Here is a 15,707-nt window from a genome sequence, read left to right as displayed (position 1 = left end):
GTACTTTGCAAAGTATAACATATTTTATAAATACCTGTATACACCAAACAAAACTTTATTCTTTATCACAGGAAATAAATTCAATTTTTGAAAATCACAGCCTTTATGTATATTATCAATATTCACCCCCCACAAATAATTACCTGCCATACTTATGACAGCTTTTGTAAGCAAAAAAACCTTTGTCAAAATAAACACATGTAGGCTATGTTTATTTCCTTCAAATAAAATTAGTTGAATATGTAAGAAATAGAACGAATAAGTTTTACTTTAGATGCCAATTTCTGAAATATTACAACATCATTCATATGTTTTAGCCATGGCATCATATACAGCTCCTGCTTTCCTTAAAACACTATCTAACAAATCCAAAGAATTATTCAATTTTTCATGTGTCTTTTCAATCCATGCAATTGCAGTTTGTTGTAGTTTTTGTGTTAACATCATTTCTATTTTCAGTTTCATTTCCTCCTCATGCTCCCTATTCAATCTGTACAACTTAGATTTATGTAACTCTTCTTGTCTTTTATCACACATTTCATAGACACTTGTCACCCTCCTAGTTCGCCTTGGTTTGCTCCTTGGCCGAGAACCAGATGCCCTGGACACTGAATAAAGGTGTTGGTTGAAAGCATGAGCAGGAGGGGGTGAGGCAATATCACTCGATAGTGAGTCAGGGGCATTGACTGCCGAGGCAGGAGCAATGTTTGGTGAGGCAGGAGCAATGACTGGTGAGGCAGGAACATTGACTTGTGAGACAGGAACAGAAGGTGATAATAGAGGTCGATAAACAGTAGATGAAACTTCAGTAAATTGTGCAGAAGACACAGATGATGGCCCTGGGGTTGGACCAGGTAAAACAAGTGGATCATAGGACTGAGTAAGTGAAGCAGAAGGTACACTTGCAGAAGTCTTCCGCATGCCACGAGCACTGGGTTGCTCGAGCCCCTCGGCAAATGCTGAAACAGTAAACTGTGTCAGTACACGTGTATAAGGTAAAGGTAAAAGTGACGTAAGAAAAATAACAGATAAAACATTTAGCTGTCAGCCACTGTTCCCGTTTGATTTTTCGATAGCAAAAGGAGATTGAGCAATGGGAGTCATGAATGCACGCAACTGTATAAATCGATCACTTTTCTGTAATATTCTCACCTAGCTGCACATTTTCTAAGTTATTATTTGCTTCATGTACTGGTTTACTGAAGGTCTCGTAAATGTTATCAGCCATTGACAATTCTGCCCCCATCAGTGATGATGCCAAGACCATTTCTTCTTAAGCTTACGATATTTTGAGTGGTGGACCACCACCTGTCTTTGCTAGAATTTTTCTTTGCTGTATGTCTCGGCTTTTAGTTCTGAAAGAAACATAACAAAATAAATACTGTATACAGTACAAAAATAAATAATTATAGCAACAGCATAGGCTTTTATCATGCTTTCCAGGCACCTAATGTAAAGCACACCAAATCTGCAGAATAATACCTGTTTCATATAGAGTTATATGCTGTATAGCTTCGTTCTATGACAATGGCCACCCATTGTCAGTGAATAAATGGCACAAAACATGGAAATAACCTAACATTAATTTAAAATAACCTTACCTAGCTTAATTGTAACCTAACCTAACTTATTTTTTACTTAACCTAACTTTATTTTAACCTAACCTAACTTTAACTAAACTTAAGTTAATTTAACCTAATTGTAACGTAATCTAACTTAACCTCATCTAACCTAACTTTAATTTGACATAACCTAACGCTAATTTAACCTACCTAACCAAATATTAGATATGACTGTTCCACTATTTTTTTTCACTTATCCATAACTTTTTATCAATTTTTTGCATTTACTGATTTGTAGTGTTAACAAAAATGCTGTAGTTGTCATCCTTTGTATAAAATTATTACTAAAAATAAAACATGTCAATAAAGTATTAATTCTTAGTGTCCCATGTTGTCTTCAATTTATTCACTGGCAATTAAAGATGACAAACAAGAGAACCTAACACAGTATGGCTGAAGCACCTTTTTACTGGTGTATCCTCCATACCAGTTCCTTCATTATGAATTTAATTTGTGTTTCAGATATCATACACAATTTTAACCTAGCACTCTTAGGAGTAAAAATAAATCAATGGCTAACACTTGCACATATAAAATATATGGTCAATACTACTCAGACACCCGCATGGAATAGCATATAGGCATACATAACTTATAAAAGTAGACATAAAAACACTTATTTTGATATATAACTGAACGTGATCATAAAATTATATGAAGGAAGTGGTGGTTACTAGTGTTCCCTGAGGAATGCAGTGATGGGTAGGGAAACACCGTGTAACACTGAGTCCGTTTATTATGGATGAGAGAAATACAAGTGGTGACTCGCGTGTGCCATGCACGGCTCACACAGTCAGACTGAGGCTGCCTTGCCATATGGCGGTTGCCAACTCGGCTTTTCAAATGTCGCTAGGCTGGTACCTAAAAGTAGCTAAATGTCGCTAAATCTTCCATGGGAAGTCGCTAGCTATTATTCCCCCCCTTCAGTAATTTGATGCAAATTATATTTTCATAATGCCGACTATAATGGACGGAGTATAAATAAAATGCATTATGTAAAAATAAAAATATTATTTTTTTTAAAGTTTAATGTGCACACTTACCTATTATTCAATAGTAATTGCATCCCTGTCCTCTTCGTAGTCGTCGGCAGTGTGAACAACTGTAGAGCTGGAAGCATGTGAAGTGCTTGGTTCAGGTTCTCTTGTAACTGTATGCCTCCACAGTCCCTATCTTTCTTAAAATATCACTAGGAAGTTCATAACTTGCACAACAGGTGTTCTGTCTTTTTAACCCATACTTTATTGTAAGAATTGCCTTTAATGTCGATAGTTTCATTTTGTTGCACAATTTTTATTTCACAAAGTTCATATTACTAAATGTGCGCTCTACATCTGCGTTTGAATGCGGAAGAGATAAGGCAGCGAGTGCAATTTCAGCCAGATCATGGTAAGGGTTTTCACCTGTCGCATCTCTGTAATTTGCCACTTCTGACCACAATTTTAGGGTGTTAGATGTTTCTGTCCAGATTGTGTGATGCAGTTTTTTCCACTGGAAATCAATCTTGGTAAGGGTGCTGGAATCTTCTGTAAATAAGTGTGCCAAACCAAGTATATCTGATTTAATAGGCTTCAAGCATTCATCGGCACTCAGAAAAGAAATAGACTGCAGCACACGAATGTTGTCAGGTAAGCGTTGACGAAGTTGTTTTATGAGTTCAACCCGTTCAAATGCATTGTCCCTGTAACCCCGTTGCTATATATTATGGCTCGAAATTAGGAAAACCGAGTTTTCATGGACAGTCCAAAAGTATCCAGAAAGTCGCTAGATTTCTGTGGATATCTCTAGATTTGCGACAAGTCGCAAATCGCTCTAAAATGTCGCTAGAAAAAAACAAAAAGCTCTAGATCTAGCTACAAAGTCGCTAAGTTGGTAACTCTGTATGGCAGCCTCGGGGCAATGCTGCCACATAACGTGCAGTGTTGCCACGTGATGATATATATAAATGCTACTCGGCACAGTAGCTTATATACAGGGTTGCTACTCGGCACAGTAGCTTATATACATAACCTACAGGAAGGGAAATTGGGGAGGCGAGATGGGAGCTTTCCTTCTGTCTACTTCGGTAGGAGGTGGGACTCCTCACATGACACGTCACTTAAATACTGTAATCCTAATCAATTTAGTAACCTACTGGCAAAAAAACATATTTCTTAAATACTAAACTTAGAAATAAACATATACTTACTTCCATTTTCTGTGCTCGTAACTTCTCTTGAGCTGCTTGGCTGAGCGAGGGATTTGGTCTGGGTAGCTGGCGTTGAATGAAGCAGTAATTTCATCCCAGGCCTTTCTTTTCCTATAATTTATGGTGTTGCTTGTAGACCTGTCCTCAATGATTGGCCTTTGCTCAATATGGCGCAAAAGTGCCATGCGTTGGGTTTCAGACAGAGCTGCAGAACGTTCTCTTACTACCTCCATGTTTGATAACACGCACGCAAACATTGGTGCCAAGTACTCAGATGAAAAAATTATCTATTTTGTTTCGAACAGATAATAAAGTTCAATTTTATAAAAAAGAATATATTTTACAATATATTATTGTGCCGGTATAAAATAACAACTAAATATCTCTCTAAATCGTCTTTCTAATTATGTGAAATAATACATTTGGCACACGTGCATGGCCAAAAAAAAATTTTGCCATCCGACACGAGCTGCCGTGTTTACACGCTCATGTAAGTGTCTAGGAATATGGCACTCAGCGTTGGGTGGTTGCATCCCAACACACGATCATCGAGATGATGATCGTGATCATCATTATCGTCGTAATGACTATCAATACGGCCCTAAGTCCTAAGTAACTAAAAACGTGACTAATAAGATATGAAAATGCAATATTATATGATCACAATTTAGCCTAATATATTATGAATGCTGTTATAATATCTCAAGTGTGTTACAAACTTGGGTGCTCAAATATTATATGCCACCCTGTCTCTGGCAAAGAAGAGACTACAGTAAGTAAAAATGGTTGCTCAAGACAAATACTAGAAATTAAACAGGCATTTCACATTATCTGCTTGACAGTTACACATCTCGGTGCATGCCATGTTATTCTTTCTGCATGAACATGACAATGATCCACATTTGCTGACGCCACATCCACACTTAACAAGCTCTTTGATAGCTTTTGGAGCTGGTGGCAAGTCTGATATTACTGGTATGAAACAGTTATTTTCAATCTTCCAGCCATGCTTCAATGGAGAAAGCATTTCATTGTCTGCATCACAAGTCCACAGAGTGGGCTTCATACCTTGCTCTCTCAATATAGGATACTTTAGAGCTGCTGAAATCAGTGGTAGTGTAGTGGACGTCTCCCCTACAACTGCGTAGCCGCATGCCACCTGCTACATCTTCCCTAGCAACCAAACGAGCGGCCCAGGGGGGGGCGTCACCAGATGCCACAGTATCCTAGCAACCAGCCACGTCTTCCCTAGCAACGGAGTCGAGAAACCGGCGAGTTCTCACGGCTGCTGTGTATATAAGCTCTGTCTCTCCATTAAGATTCATTCTGGCCTCGGTTCCTGAACACGCAACACCTCCTCCTTCGCCGCTGCCTGGCGGCCCTCGCTTCTCCTCCGCCTGCCTGGCGAGCATGGCGACCCACCAACTGTCCTTCTCTGAGCGTCCTCACCAACCAGCTCTCTTATTCTGCTCTCGGTTCCTGAACACGCAAAACCTCCTCCAAGCAAGCTCCTCGCTGTCCCGTTCTCATTCAACCTGGAGGCCAGCAACAGGCAACATCTTCTCTAACGAAGCTCCTGCACATCTACCTCCTTCAACACGCTACTCACCGAACGTGTCTACTGAGCAGCTCCTCACCACACGGCATCTCCAGCACCAGACTGTCTACCATATAACTTATATTATATAAGAAAACCACCACCTTAGAGTTTCCATCCATCCTGAGTGCTAGACAACATAATATCACGAAACCCTACAGTAGTTTTTCAACCTCTGCCTGCGTTTTCTTGAAGAGATGCCATCTAAGTTTTGACAGTTCAGTGAAAGTCATTCGTGGACAGAGAGCTTACATACAAATTCCTCTAGACCAAGGGGGGGGGGGGGATTTGGTCTACTCAGCATCTTGAATGCATTTAGGACTTTTGTGTTAGATTTCATCAAAGTGCTCCGACATGTTTTCTTTCCTTTGCCAGCAAATTTTCCTGCGCAGTCAGATGCTGTGAAGATATGAAAGCCTGGAAGGCATGGCTCTCTGCAATGTCTGGCCCAGTAACATCATATATGGATTTGGAGGAAACAATATGTCGTCGCTCACCAATTCCTGTTATGCCTAGAACAAACATATCAGCGTCTGGTGACATATGTTCGGTGCTGCCTTTCTCTGTTGCTTACATGCCATGAATGTTGAGCAGAGCATCTGCTTCTTCATGATTATTTTTCAACTGTTCAACATTTTCACCATTTAACTTAACACCATTCTTTGTTGATAGCACAAATGAGGTTTTGCTTGAGTGGAACAGAAGCACTGCTTTGTTTCCTAGATAGGTGGTCAATGATGGTTTTGTCTTGGCGTTGCTGAGTAACTTCTTGAGAGACTTTAAGCTGTGTTGAATCTTTGATTTCATAGCTGTATGCATTTGCTTCCTTGCCACAGCGTCGGTTTCTTGTTCATTGTTTTAGCGAGTGGCCTACGTCATAACGATCAAAGACAAGGTGCAAAGCATTATAACTTTTTACCCTAGCTGATAATGTTTTGATGAAGTGGTCTGCAAACTCTGCACATTTTTTGATAGACAAAGTTGGCAGTTCGTGAACTATTACCATGCCAACGATGAGAGTCCTATGACATGGTTTCTGTTGTGGATTTACGATGCTTTGAACATTAGTAGACTTTCACTTTTTGGAGCAGCTTCAAAGAAACCCATGAGCTTGCTTTTGCCTTGCCAAACAAGGACAGACCCATCTAAGGAGAAGAGAGATTTGGCAGACAAGTGAATTTAGACTTGCCCAATCACTTTTTGCAGAGTGATTTCATCACGGGATCTTGCGATGATTAGCAGTCTAGCAAACAAAGGTCTGTCCTGCTTAAGTTCTATAACTTGTGTAGGTAATTTGATGGCTGAAGTCTTGTTTGGTGCTTTCCATGACAAGAGATTAACATTGGACTTCTTTTCCCAGATGCTTACTGGACCAACAATGCGTTGCTTGACAAAATTTTCATAACTTTGTCTTCCAACTTCATATGCACATAGAATGTCATGCTTGATATTGTCTGGCAATATAGCTCCAGTTACCATGTTTAAAAGTGCATCATTTACCTGAAAAAAAAATGGATTACAATCAGCAATAACAATGTGCATCTTCTGTACATCAGCATATTCACGGCTGACTATAGCTTAAGATAGCTCATGGTGCTTTGTTCTTGAGTAATCTTTATGATTTTGTTTTTCTATGTAGTTAACTTAATTTGAAAACCTAAATGGTAGCATTTGATTTTTGATCACCTTAGACACTCAGTGGGTCATGCCTCTCGAGCGATTTTTTTCCTTGCTTACTTCTGTGGACAAATACTACTTTAAATCACATAAAAAAATGACATTGTATATTTTCTTAATCTACAGGTTCCAAGGTTTAAAATGGTATATGGTGTCAAAAATTAACATTAAATTTTTACGGTACTACATCTTACTACATAAGCCCTACGGGCCTACACTATAACATTCAATACCATAATATCCTGACCACGGGGGTTAGTTATGCAGACCCTTTGTAAACTCTACTCTGCAATTCTTTTGCGTTACCGTCCACAGGATGAGCATGGGGTGCACAATAACTAGTCGCTGTAAATGGCAAAATTAAATGTACAAAATTTTCAGTGTGAGGTATCTGACGCAGATGAGGGAGGTAGGCTCGAGGTAGAGACATAGGAGGTAGTGGGTCATGAAAGGGTCCGGTGAGAGCATGAATAGGAGTCATGAACTTCAGAGCATCAGGCACATTTCTTTAGAGCAGAGCAGTAGCGGGATATATGACCGATTCCCCAGCACTTGAGGCTGTTCGGTCTTCATTTTGCGCGTTTTGAATTTTGACTTTGCGTAGCGGTAAAAGGCCTTTGGGTTTGACTTGAAATCATTTACAATCTGCCTTTGAAACTCTTTTTCAACCCTTCTACACTCTGACTTTCCTTGGTTCCTGGATCTAACATACATCCTCCTGTCCTGCTCATCATTTGTCCTAACCCACGTCTCGAAATCCTGATTTTTGTTATTAACTTTGCCGAACGCCGCAGGGCTCGTGTGTAGTGGTCTCCTTGTATTCCTGGAGGTACTGGATTTGGTCGTGGGCATATATTTTCTATCGAGTGGTTAACTTTACTGGCTATGATATTCAGCGTAGTATCTGCGTTCTTATTTCTTAGTAAGTCAGGGCAGTGTATACTGTACTCATCTCCCCCCTCGTCCCGTCTTAATTTCTTTTGTAATATTTGAACCTGGATTTGGTTTTGTCATGAACCAAGTAAGAGTTAAATCTGAAGGGCAACGTTACGTGGTGACTGGTGTCAATGGCGGATAGGTGTTCCAGATTTGCCACCATGCCCTCCTCGTTGATTATGAAGAGGTGCAGCGGTTTGGGTGTTTGCTCCCCTCTGTAGTGAGTCGGATCTTTACCATGCTCGAATTGAAAATGGTCTCTCAGAGTTTCTACGAAAAGATAGGCTGGACTATTTAGGTCGTCTGGCGTAGATTCATTTCTCCAGTCGATGTCGCCATCATTAAAGTCCCCCATGCCACGGAGGTGGCTAGGGTTTAGCGCCGGTACATTGTAAATTAAAGCTCTTAAGTTCCTCTGATTTAATACACTATAGTTTGGGGATCTGTAGATACATCCCACAATGAGTAAGTCGCTCCCCCTCAGTTTAATTTTACACCACTTTGATTCTTCGAAACATCCTTTCCCTGCACCCTCACCTGGCTCGTTCTAAGGTCTTGCCTAGCATAGATAACCACATTCCTCCGGTTCGATTCTCCTGTTTTTGTACAACAGTTCTACAACACCTTCTGTTACGACCTTAGTGTAGATCGTTACACAAACACAAATTACTTAAGTCATTAAAATATATAATTTTATTATTATATTCTTATTCCCAAGTTCTCCCAACAAAGGTCAAGTTAACAGGTCAAAACCTAAACAAGTCAATAAAAAATATGACAATTTATTAACTTATTTCCCACCACCACACATGTACAACCACTAAAAAATTATTCGGTACCCCTGTCATGGGTGTACGTGATACTTGTACACACACACACACACACATGTATGCATGCACCATACATACATGTACACCAACTAAAAATTATTCGGCACCCTTACGGCGTGATACAATATGACAGGAGTGCCGAATAATTTATTAGTGGGTGTACATAAAATAAAATAATTAACAATAATAATATGACAAGATGTTTGGAAGTGGCTGCATAAGTACTGAAGGTCCTACAATATCACACAAAATCAATATCAAGCAAAACAAATCACAATAGTCAAATGCCAACTCACAAAACACCAGAGAGAGGGTATACTTCTTTACCTAAAGACAGCTGTGTCTACACCGACTAGAGTGTACCAGTAGGTCACCGACGTCACCTCTCTACCGCCAAATACTGACGTACTATATCCTGATTGGCCAAAACATAAACTTTATCTAAATTACCTATTGACATTAGTTCCACTTAACTAAGCTATATACAAACCTAATACAATAAAATATAATATACTTAAACATGATATATTAACTACACAAAGTAATAAACAAAGTTAATACTTAAATCATGAATCATTCAGTGTGGAATAGTAATGAGCGAAACTGCTCGAGCTAAACACACACCATCCGAACCAACGCATTTCATACTAAGAACAGAAACTTATGGCGGACACGCGTAACACCTACTATGTTGGGTTGATATACCCTCAGTAGTGTTTCAAACTCCACTCTTTTATCAAGGAACGTGTGAGTATTTGTGTACATGACTTTCAAGCCGGAAATTGATCTCGGTAATGTCTCTGGTCTTGGTATTGACCCCGGCTCCCCTTCAGTCTCTGCAGCGTCCTCGTTTACTGCATCCTTTGTGTTTCGTGGGGTGTGGTCATAGATGACATTGTTTACATGGAGCTCGCCTCCTGCTGGGTGGGAGGTAGAGCAGATGGGGGTGTCCCGCTGTCCCCTGGCTCTTTACTGGTGCTCCTGCTTCCATTACCTTCCCCTTGTTTATATAGACCATGTACTACGTCCGTCCCGTTCCTCATCGATTCATCCCTCATCTGCTTCAAGGACTCCAGTAGTTTTCAGTGATGTTCCTTTTGCATTACCGTGCGATCAGGGTTTATGAATATACCCCGAAATGTATCGCCCCTTGCTAAGTTTTTTGCATGGTGAATAATTTTTCACTTCATACCCTTACTCACAAGTGTGATCCTGAGGGGCTGGGCTTATCCTCCTGCCTTTGTTCTAGCCTCTTCACGTCGTGAGTGGGAGCTGATACTTTAAGAGCCTCATCAAAAATATTCTGAAATTTCAACTTATCGTGTGTTTTCCTAGTTTCAGCTTCCTCCGACTGGCTCCCAAGGATTCCAAACACTATTATGTTGTTCCTGCGCTCTGAACGTTCTCGTTTCTCCTCCTCTCGATTATCAGTAGGTCTACTAATTGTCAACTCTTCGACACACTTCTGCAGAGTCCCTAGCCGCCGGAGGACCTGCATTACTCTCCGTCACCTTCTGTAACCCTGCTACAACCTGAGCATAGCTCCTCTTAACTACTTCTTTTGTTCTGTCAGCTACTTCTCCGGTCTTAGTGAGGATCTCTTTCCCAATCTGATCCAGCTTGGCAACCAACACGGATTTAGTTTCCTCTATTTTTGTCTCAAAGTATCTCTTTCCCCTGTGATCTGCAATCGCCTCGCTTACATTGATTATGCAGGTAGAGCAATACCAGCAACAGCCTTCATGCTTTTCCTCATTCAGCAACGTCCTGAACACTGTAGAGCACAGACCAGCGCACTGATTCCCTACGCCTTCTCAAGTCTTGTCATAAAGTTTCCTCTTCCTTTTACGTACTGTACATACACCTGTGGGACACGCAGTGTTTGTCAGATGTCACTGTTGGGGAGGGGGGTGTAAACTCTGTAAGAATCTTCTTAGCCAGTGATTTTTTTTACAACCTCATGGCACTGTAAGGTTATTTTCAAAGTTACACCAGCTTTCAGATGATGGTCGGTCCATGGGCCGAATTGATAGTCATTACGAAGCACAATGCCAATTGATAGTGTTCGTGCTGGTCTATTAATAGTCATCCCGATAAACGAGGTATCGGAAGGGAACCGTACGCATATCCCTGAAATGTTGGAAACAACATCGGGTGGCTACCCCCACCCGATAGCTGCCTTACGACAAATAATAATCATCATTATATTTTATGAAAGTTCTTCCAGTACTTTATATTACAGATGTCTACGTCGAATTATATTATTTTTTTTGATAAGAACCATTAAACGAAGTGTTAATACGGATAAATGAACTTTCACAACACTGTTATGAACTTGAAACATTATTGGAATGTTGACATCACAGCTCCGACTTCGATGACGACTGCTGTCTGTGCTGTGAGCCTCATCTTCAATTAACAATTACTTCTGTTATCATTTAAGGTATGTTTCTTATCTTTATTCATTCATACAATATTTTTGTCGTAGTAGTAATAAAATTTCAACCATCTGAAACACGAAATACACTTATTTTTTCCGGAATGGGGCAAGCCAAGTGAGCTCACTCTATCTTGAGTTAGCAATGAAAATATCACAGTTTTGGGCCCAGTAATATAGTTTAGTATAAACGTTAATATTTATTTTCAACAAGATATTAGCTATGGGGTACGATCTACAGTGTCTTGTGTGTCAGGCAGAAATATGCCGACATAAGTAAGTAGAAGATTTCATTTTCTTTATTCTTTAACTTAAATATTTACTGTCACTAATAAAATAAAGAATAAGTACAGCTTACTATCAATACAAATAATTGGCTCTAAAATTCTGCAATACTCGGCTACATCACAGTTTTAATAATACACTCAACACTGCACTCTTTGGTTAAAAAAAAATCTATTTACTTTTAATTTTTACAAATGATATTTTCATTCATCTAAGTGTAACTACATTTTTTAGCTATATTCTAAACAATATCAGAAAACCACACAGCACAGTAGACAGTTTAGGAGTGACAATTAACTAAACTTGGTTGTCACAAAAAAAGCCCATTGGATGCACAATTGGTCAACTTGACGTAGTTTGGCTCTTAAGAAGTTTCTATGCAATTTGAAGTGTGTGTACAATGCAAGGCAGGGGCCCCCACTGCACTGACATGAGAGATCAGTTTTAACTTTGCCATCTGTATGATGGTATTCAATCGGCAACACTTACAGATTTCTATAAAAAACATTGGTTAATTGAAAAAATTGTGCATCAGTCATATTTAATATTTTGTTAGGTTAGGTTATGTTAAGTTAGGTGAAGTTTAAATTCGATTAGATTAAGTTAAAGTGAGGTTAGGTTAAGTTAGGTTAGGTTATTATTTTTTTTTTAAGTTAAAGATAGGTTAGATCCATATTTTGTGCCAGTTATTCACTGGTAATGTGGGTCAATTTTCAAGGGGGCAGTTGTCCTAGAAACAAATTTTATTAAAAAATTTAAATTAAGAAATTATAAATATAATGATAATGTTCTGATTTTACAGCATGCAGACCTACAGACAACACCTTGATGACATCGAAGAAATAAGGATGTTTAGTCAAGTTGATGATATGAGGAAGCGACGATTAAATATAAGACGAGATCCTTTTCAGTATTATAATGAAAAGGAATTTATTCAGTGCTACAGAGCATCTAAGGACAGTACCAGGGAGCTGCTTACAAAAATCAGACATCATCTCCCGCATATTCACAACGTCAAGACTTTGTGACAGTCTGCAGGCCGGTGGTTATCGAGGCTTTCTCCTTGGTTATAGTGAATATGCGTTGCGTCCATACTTACTCACTCCAATCCATAATCCAGCGAATGAAAGGCAGAGGAAATATAACAGATCTCATATTAAAACAAGAACTACAATTGAAAGGACATTTGGAGTGTGGAAGAGGAGATTTGCTGTCTTACAACATGTAAGAGCAAAGCTGTCTACTACCAAAAATATTATAATTGCATGTGCAGTTCAACATAATATTACTTTGATTTCTGGACTTCCACTGGACATAGAAGACATGCATTAAGAAGTAATACGGCTTTAGTTAGTTAGGTAACTACTATGTTCCATACATTACTTTAAGTGGCGAACGATTCATGTCATTAAATTTTAATAAAACAGTGGTTCTATATTATTTCTTTATTAAAGCCTTTTCATTCATTCTTAAATTATGTTGCCTTAAATTGTCTAATTTTTACTTCATTGAGGTCTTTAATAAGGAAGCTTACCTCAATATGTATGATAATTCACCTGTGAGGTAATATGAAGAAAACCAAAGGAAAGAAATATAGATTTATTTTTTCTAAATGTGCAAAAATTAAGAAAATAAAAATTATTGTTTCTATACAGGACTCTGCATTTCATTAATATCACAGCTTATATTATAGATATACATAAAAATAAATCTGAACTGCCATACTTTGTACAATATTTGCACAAAATAGAAATGCGGAGACAAATTTTCTCTTAAATTAAATTATATATGAATGCATCAAAATTAATAAACTAAAAATCTCCTATATCCATTACTTTGCATATAACAACTTGTATTATAAATCTACCCCCCCCCCCCACTTTAGTCTATAGCACAGTAAAAAGAATTGCAATTATTGAAAATCACAGCATACCTGTATATCATAAAAAAAAAAAAAAAATCTTAGCTGCCATACTTAAGACAGCAATTGTAAACAATGGCAAAATAAAGAAATGTAGATTTCTTTCCTTTAAATAAAATTATTTTAAGGTGTAAGACATAAGAAAATAAATTTATAATCTAGATGCCACTTTACGATATATCACAGTACCCCTGTATATAGTAAAATCATAAACATTGCATATGACTGTAGGTTATTACTCAACCATCATTCATAAGTTTTAGCCATGGCATCATATGCAGTTGATGCTTTCCTTAAACATGTATCTAACAATTCAAAAGATTTATTAATTTTTTCAAGCGTCTTTTCAATCACTCTAATTACAGTTTCACTCTATCTTTCTTTGAGTGTATGTGCTGATATTATGGCCTTCACTTTCAGTTCCTCCTCATGCTCTCTTTTCATTGTGTACAATTTATATTTGTGGAACTCCCCTTGTCTTTTCTCACAATGACTGGTGAGGCAGGAACAGAGGGTGAAATTAGAAGTCGAAAAACAGAAGTAGATGGTGCAGAAGACACAGTTGATAGCCCTGGTGTTGGAACAGGCAAAACAAGAGGATCGTGGGAGTGAGGAAGTTCAGGTACACTTGCAGAAGTCTTCCGCATGACACGAGCACTGGGTGGCGATTTCTTCTGAAGCTAATGATAGTTTTTCTGGAGGACCACCACCCGCTCTCCTATATCTCTGGTTTTAGTTCTGAAAGAAACAGAAGAATATAAATGCTTTATACAGTACTAGGCTACAGTCTTATCTGCATTAAAATTTACTATGATATGCTGGTAAAAAGGACTCGTGCTTCTGATAAGTTTTTGGAGGTGACCCTTCAGAAACTGAGCATAGACCTGTTTGAAGCTATCTTGCCAGAATAATTTGGCTTGCTAAGTGTGTATTGCCAGGCAACTAATGGAAAGTACACTAACTCTGCAGAATCATATCTGTTTCATATAGATTTATATGCTGTATAGCTTGGTTCTAGGATAATTGCCCCCCCAATGCCAGTGAATAACTGGCACAAAACATGGAAATAACCTAACTTTAACTTAAAATAACCTATCCTTACCTAACTTAACCTATTTTAACCTAACCTATTTTTAACTTAACCTAACTTTATTTTAACCTAACCTAAATTTAACTCACATGACCCGTCACTTAAATACTGTAATCCTACTCAATTTAGTAACCTAATGGCAAAAATCCTTATTTTTAAATACTAAACTTAGAAATAAGCATATACTTACTCCTTTTTATGTTGGAGCTCCTCTTGAGGTGCTTGGCTGTAAGAGGGAGTTGATCTCGGTTGCTGGTGTTTAATGAGGCAGTAATTTCATCCTAGGCCTTTCTTTTGCTGTCATTTATTGTGTTACAGTACTAGTAGACCTGTCCTCGACGACTGGCCTTTGCTCGATAAGGCGCAAAAGTGCTATGTGCAGGGTTACTGACAGGGCTGCAGAACGTTCTCTCCTCTCCATGTTTGATAACACCTGCGCAAACATTTTTGCCAAGTACACAGATGAAAAAATTGTCTGTAATTTGTTTAGAACAGATACTAAAGTTCAATTTGAAAAAAAAAGAAGATATTTTTCAATATATTATTGTGCCGGTATAAAATAACAACTAAATATCTCTCTAAACCGTCTTTCTAATTATGTGAAATAATGCATTTGGCAGACGCGCGTGGGAAACGTTTGTGCTGCCATACGAAACGAAGTGTTGTGTTTACACACGCTATATTCCTAGTTAAAGGCTCATGTAAGTGACTAGCAATATGGTACTGAGCGTTGGGTGGTTGCATCCCGACACACGATGCATCGTGATGATGATGGTGATCGTCATTATCGTCGTAATGACTAGGAATACGGCCCCCATGGTATGTAATCATAGTCTACATATTTCACTGTTCACCAAGGCTGTTATTTCAGGGTTTTCCTGATTAATTGGTCAAAGGAGCTGGAGGCTTATAACACCACGAACTCAGGCCTTCCTGCAAGTGTTGCTCGGCGAATCTGTTCCTTCCTGGTAGGCGTACTGTGGTGAATACCACCTTCATAAAGTCATCGCCTGGCTATGTGAAGAGTCACGTCTAGCTACAGCTGGTCTCTTAAGGTCTTGCTCAGGGACAGTTACATAAATTTCCACTTTCTTCCCATCTTTTCAACCATAAACCCACTGTTG

At 38.7% G+C, this 15,707-nt stretch overlaps 1 long non-coding RNA gene across 1 annotated transcript; it reads right to left on the bottom strand.

Moving 5' to 3' along the window:
• Window positions 1-13,868: 13,868 nt before the first annotated feature.
• LOC121856787 lies at window positions 13,869-14,829 on the bottom strand. The gene is made up of 2 exons (XR_006087053.1): window positions 14,774-14,829; window positions 13,869-14,231 (listed from the first exon to the last, which is right to left on the bottom strand). It is a non-coding gene; the product is annotated as an uncharacterized LOC121856787 (long non-coding RNA).
• Window positions 14,830-15,707: the final 878 nt, after the last annotated feature.

The sequence above is a fragment of the Homarus americanus genome, unplaced genomic scaffold (assembly GCF_018991925.1).
Source record: "Homarus americanus isolate GMGI-L3 unplaced genomic scaffold, GMGI_Hamer_2.0 scaffold17436, whole genome shotgun sequence".
Lineage (NCBI taxonomy): Eukaryota > Metazoa > Arthropoda > Malacostraca > Decapoda > Nephropidae > Homarus > Homarus americanus.
The sequence above is the reverse complement of the archived record's forward strand: the minus strand, read 5'-3'. Positions and strand labels throughout refer to the sequence as shown.